Genomic DNA, 6,554 nt, shown 5'->3' with positions numbered 1-6,554 from the left:
CTTATACCCACTGAGCAGTGGGAGAAAATTTTACTATTAGTCAATTCGTCTTCTATTTGTGCTAAACATGCCCTAATACAATTTAAGGTTGTACGTAGAGCTCATATGTCTAAGGATAAACTTGCTCGATTTTATTCTTATGTTAATCCAACCTGTGACAGATATCATTCTGATGTTGCTTCATTGACCTATATGTTTTGGTCTTGCCCTTGTTTGCAAAATTACTGGAAAGATATTTTCAGTATTATTTCAATAGTCCTGAATATCAATTTCCAACCGCATCCTATTACTGCAATTTTTGGTTTACCAATGGCGGATAATAGTCGTTTATCCCCCTCATCTCGATGAATGATTGCATTTGTTACATTAATGGCTAGAAGATCTATTTTATTGAATTGGAAAGAAATTAATCCTCCAATTATATTTCAGTGGTTTTCTCAAACTATCTCTTGTTTGAGCTTAGAAAAAATTAGAAGTGTTGTCTTTGATCCTTCAGTTAAATTTGAAGAAACTTGGAGACCATTTATTCAACATTTTCATATGAGTTAAATTGTCTTTTCCTAAACCTCACTTTTATTATCCTTAATTATTTGGATGGAGGTTCGGAGTTATTGGCACTACTGTATATATTTGACATTATGCAATGGCCCATGTTGGTTAGTGTTTTTTTTTTCTCTTTTTATTTGGGGTTTTTTAAAAAAATTATTTTGTTCATAAATACTATGAGTTTGGGAGGTTATTATATACTGATTATCATATATTTGAATGTCAACTTAAACTATTAACTATGTACTCTCAAACTCTGTATTCACGTTTCATTTATGTTTGCTTAAAAATTAATAAAAAGATTTAAAAAGAAAAAAGAAAGAAAGAAAAATATCCTTAACTTGGATAATCTCGGATAAGTGCAGCATATCTGGGAACCCCTATCAACTGCAAATTCCCATTCAAAGTACACAACATCATGATTTGTAAGTAAATTCTTGGACTTTGTTATTTTTTCAATATATTGCAATTCTGTACCTAAGAGCACTGCAGGAATACGATCATTGCTACTCACCTGCACTTGTTAGAAGCTACTGCAGATGCATCAGAGTATAATTCCATAGATTTATAACTAAACTAAACAGAAATAAGAATATTGAATAAATGGTTATTCTTTATAAAAGTAGAAACTCTCTGCTTTGATTCTATCTTTGAAGACTGTAACTTATTGACAGACAAGGTTATCATGGAACAGAGAACACTAACAGCAGAGTATAGGCCATTTGGCCTTTGATGTTATGCCAACCCTTTAACATATTCTAAGATCAATCTAAATCTTTACACCATTTTCTATCATCTAGGTGTCTATCCTTGAGTTTCCTAAATGTCTTTTGAAAGTGAGTCCATTGGTTGTGGGAATACTTCAATGATAGGGGCAAGGAATGTTGAGTGAAGTGATCCCTCTTGGTTCAAGAGTCTGACGGTTGAGGGATAATAACTATTCCTAAACATGGTGGCGTGAGTCCTAAGGCCCTTGTACCTTCTTCCTGATGGCAGCAGTGAGAAGAGAGCATGTTCTGGGTGGTGGGGATCTCTAATGATGGACGTTGCTTTTCTACAACTCTGTTTCATGTAGATGTGCTGAATGGTTGGGAGGTCTTTACCCGTGATGGACTATATGTATGTAGAAGGACATCCCAGTGATCTGATTTACTGAAATGCAGTTGGGACAAGGAATGGTAGGCATTCCTTATCTTAGTATATCTGTGGTCTAGTATGTTGGGACCTCAGGTTGCTACAGGCTCTATTCTGATGGTAGTGGTGCAGGGTTTTCTTCAAACAAGCCTGGGTGAAGTCTTCGAGTATAATTTCAAATGTGTTAGTGTGGACTGTTTCTTGTGTGGAGACGGCATCATGTAATAATACAAGGACTTAGATGACTCAGGGGCAGGAATGATTACTTAGAGTGCCAGGTTTTAGGTGTTTCTGAAAGGACAGGGAAAGAGGCAAAAGAGATGGGGGCATGGCACTGTTGATCAGAGATAGTGTCATGGCTACAGAAAAGGAGGAAGTCATGGAGGGATTGTCTACTGAGTCTCTGTGGGTGGAAGTTAGGAACAGGAAGGGATCAATAACTCTACTGGGTATTTTTTATAGACTACCCAATAGTAACAGGGACATCAAGGAGCAGATAGAAAGACGGATTCTGGAAAGATTTAATAATAACAGGGTTGTTGTGGTGGGAGATTTTAATTTCCCAAATATTGATTGGCATCTCCCTAGATGGGGTGGAATTTCTGAGATGTGTTCAGGAAGATTTCCTAATACAATATGTAGATAAGCCTACAAGAGGAGAGGTTGTACTTGATCTGGTACTGGGAAATGAACCTGATCAGGTGTCAAGTCTCTCACTGGGAGAACTATCTTTGGAGATAATGATCTCAATTCTATCTCCTTTATCCATAGCATTGGAGAGGGATAGGAACAGACAAGTTAAGAGAGTGTTCAATTGGAGTAAGGGGAAATATGAAGCTATCAGGCAGGAAGTTGGAAGCTTAAATTGGAAGCAGCTGTTCTCGGAAATGTATGGCAGAAATGTGGCAAATGTTCAGGGGATGTTTGCATGGTGTTCTGCAAAGGTACATTCCAATGAGAAATCTAGTCAAGAAGAAAAAAAAAGCTTACGAAAGGTTCAAAACCAAATTTAATGAGAGAAATCCAGAAGATTATAAAGCAAGTAGGAATGAGATTAAGAATGAAATTAGGAGAGCCAGGAGGAGCCATGAGAAGGCCTTTGTGAACAGGATTAAAGAAAATCCCAAGGCCTTCTACATGTATGTGAAGAGCAAGAGGATAAGACATTAGAGAATAGGACCAATCAAATGTGACAGTAGTAAAATGTGTATGGAACCGGAGGAGATAGCAGAGGTTCTCAATGAATACTTTGATTCAGTATTCACTATGGAAAGGGATCTTTACAAATGTAGGGCTGACTTACAGTGGACTGAAAAGCTTGAGCATATAGATATTAAGAGGATGTGCTGCAGCTTTTAGAAAGTATCAAGTTGGATAAGTCTCCGGAACTGGACAAGATGTACCCCAGGCTACTGTGGGAGGCGAGAGAGGAGAATGCTGAGCCTCTAGTAATGATCTTTGCATTATCAATGGGGACGGGGAAGGTTCCAGAGGATTGGAGGGTTGCAAATGTTGTTCCCTTATTCAAGAAAAGGAATAGAGATACATAGGAAATTATAGACCAGTGAGTCTTACTTCAATGCTTGGTAAGCTGATGGAGGAGTTCCTGAGAGGCAGGCTTTATGAATATTCAGAGAGGTATAATATGATTAGGAATAGTCAGCATTGCTTTGTCAAAGGCAGGTCGTGCCTTACGAGCCTGATTAAATTTTTTGATGATGTGACTAAACATATTGATGAAGGAAGAACAGTAGATGTAATACATATGGATTTCAGCAAGGTATTTGATAAGGTACTGCATGCAAGGCTTATTGAGAAAGTAAGGAAGCATGGGATCCAAGGCGACCAAACTTTTTGGATCCAGAATTGGCTTGCCCGCAGAAGGCAAAGAGTGGTTGTGGATAAGTGTCATATTCTGTATAGAGGTCAGTGACCAGTAGTGTGCCCCAGGTTCTGGGACCCCTTCTCTTCGTGATTTTTATAAATGACCTGGATGAGGAAGTGGAGGGATGGGTGAGTAAAACTGCTGATGACACAGAAGTTAGAGGTATTGTGGATAGTGTGGAGGGCTGTCAGAACTTACAGCGGGTCGTCAATAGGATGCAAAACTGGGCTGAGAAGTGGCAGATGGAGTTCAACCCAGATAAGTACAAGGTAAATGGTAGGACACTGAGGAGTGCAGTGGAACAGAGGGATTACAGATACATAATTCCCTAAAAGTGGCGTCACAAGTAGATAGGGTCGTAAAGAGAACTTTTGGTACATTGGGCTTTATAAATCAAAGTATTGAGTGTAAGAGTTGGAATGTTATGGTGAGAAATTGAAATCTGCTATCTGCTCCGGTTCCATACACATTTTACTACTGTCACATTTGATTGGTCCTATTCTCTAATGTCTTATCCTCTTGCTCTTCACATACATGTATAAGAAATTGATGAGACCGAGTTTGGAGTATTGTGTGCAGTTTTGGTCACCTAATTACAAGAAGGATATTAATAAGGTTGGAAGAGTGCAGAGAAGGTTTACAAGAATGTTGCCGGGACTTGAGAAACTGAGTTACAGAGGAAGGTTGAATAGGTTAGGACTTTATTCCCTGGAGTGTAGGAGAATGAGGAGTGATTTGATAAAGGTGCATAAAATTATGATGGGTATAGATAGAGTGAATGCAAGCAGGCTTTTTCCACTGAGGCTAGGGGAGAAAAAAAACCCAGAGGTCATGGGTTAAGGGTGAAGGGGGAAAAATTTAAAGGGAAAATTAGGGGGGTGCTTCTTCACGCAGAGAGTGGTGGGAGTGTGGAATGAGCTGCCAGATGAAGTGGTGAATGTGGGCTCACTTTTGACATTTAAGAAAAACCTGGACAGGTATGTGGATGAGAGGGGTTTGAAGGGATATGGCCCAGGTACAGGTCAGTGGGACTAGACAGAAAAATGGTTCAGCACAGCCAAGAAGGGCCAAAAGGCCTGTTTCTGTGCTGTAATGTTCTCTGGTTCTATAAGTGTGAGGTGGTTCATTTTGATAGGTCAAATATGATGGCAGAATATAGTATTAATTGTAAGACTCTTGGCAGTGTGAAGGATCAGAGGGATCTTGGGGTCTGAGTCCATAGGACACTCAAAGCTGCTGTGCAGGTTGACTCTGTAGTTAAGAAGGCATATGGTGCATTGGCCTTCATTAACTATGGGATTGAGTTTAAGAGCTGCGAGTTAATGTTACAGCTATATAGGTCTCTGGTCAGACCCCACGGAGTACTGTGCTCAGTTCTGGTCACCTCACTACAGGAAGGATGTGGAGACTATAGAAATAGTGCAGAGGAAATCTACAAGGATGCTGCCTGGATTGGGAAGTATGAGAAAAGGTTGAGTGAACTTGGCCTTTTCTCCTTGGACCGACAGAGAATGAGAGGTGACCTGATAGAGGTGTAGAAGATGATGAGAAGCATTGATTGTGTGGCTTTTTCCCAGGGCTGAAATAGCTATCACGAGAGGGCACAGTTTTAAGGTACTTGGGAGTAGGTGCAGAGGAGGTGTCAGGGATAATTTTTTTACGCAGAAAGTGGTGAATGCGTGGAATGGGCTGCTGGTGATGGTGGTGGAGGTGGATATGATAGGGTCTTTTAAGAGACTCCTGGATAGGCACATGGACCTTAGAAAAATAGTGGGCTATGGGTAACCCTCGGTAATTTCTAAAGTAAACTATGATGTTGTGGCCGTTACTGAAACTTGGTTGGAGGAAGGGTAGGATTGGATGATGCAGGTCCCGGGGTTCAGGAGTTTTAAAAGGAATAGGATGGGAGGTAGAAAAGGAGGTGAAGTGGCATTGCTGGTCAAGGATAGTATCACGTCTATAGAAAGGGAGGACGCTGCAGAGGGAGTGTGTGGTAAACCATGTATATCTGTCCGGACACACCCCTCTGCTGACTGCTTCTGTGGCTCCTCCTACAGACCCCTGTATAAAGGTGATTGTGTCACTGCTCCTCCCACAGTCTAGGGCAGTAACCCAGTAAGGATGTGGTCCACTTTACTGCTAATAAAAGCCTTTCAGTATTTACTGTACTTCCAATCTTTTGCAGTAATTGATAGTGTATCAATTTAATTAGCAGAACTTTTAAGGCATGGAGCATGTTTTGAGGCCCGACAAATTGGACATTGACCGGCAAACTCCTAAGGTCGGCAACACTTTCGAACTCTGGCTAGCCTGCTTCAAATCATACCTGGAGGAGATTGAAGTGACCGAGTCCACCACGACGCACAAAGTTCTCCTTTCCAGGGTCAGTCCACGGGCCTACTCGATGATTAGAGACCAGCTGAGTTACAACGGCGTGATGAGCGCCCTCAGAAAACAATACCTGCAGCTGGTAAATACTGTCTATGCAAGACATCGTTTAGCAACACGGCAGCAGCAGGCAGAAGAGTTGAGTGCTGAGTTCGTCCGGGCCCTACAAACACTCGTGCAGGCCTGCGATTGCCGGGGGCTGACGGCCGAACAGCATGTGGAGCGTCTAGTAGGAGCCGCCTTCGTCACAGGGATCAGGTCAGTGTACATGCGCCGATCTTACCTTACATTCAGTGATTGAACTGGCCGACATGCTGGAGGCCGCTCTGCACAATTCTGACGCTCTCCAGGCACGTGATCTCCCAATGGCCTCATGTATGCCGCAGATCCCGCAACCCGCCGGCAAGTCGACCATGGCTGCTTCCAGTCGCGAGTCTGTGAAGTGTTACTTCTGCAGACACGAGAAGAACCCCCGGAAACGCTGCCCAGCCCGAAAAGCTACCTGCTCCAGCTGCGGAAAGAAGGGCCACTTTGCCAAGGCCTGTAAGTCCAAACCGTGAGCAGGATCGAGCAGTGTCACGTGCAAGGCATGGGGGTCGCC

Source organism: Hypanus sabinus, chromosome 3 (assembly GCF_030144855.1).
Source record: "Hypanus sabinus isolate sHypSab1 chromosome 3, sHypSab1.hap1, whole genome shotgun sequence".
Taxonomy (NCBI): domain Eukaryota; kingdom Metazoa; phylum Chordata; class Chondrichthyes; order Myliobatiformes; family Dasyatidae; genus Hypanus; species Hypanus sabinus.
The sequence above is the reverse complement of the archived record's forward strand: the minus strand, read 5'-3'. Positions refer to the sequence as shown.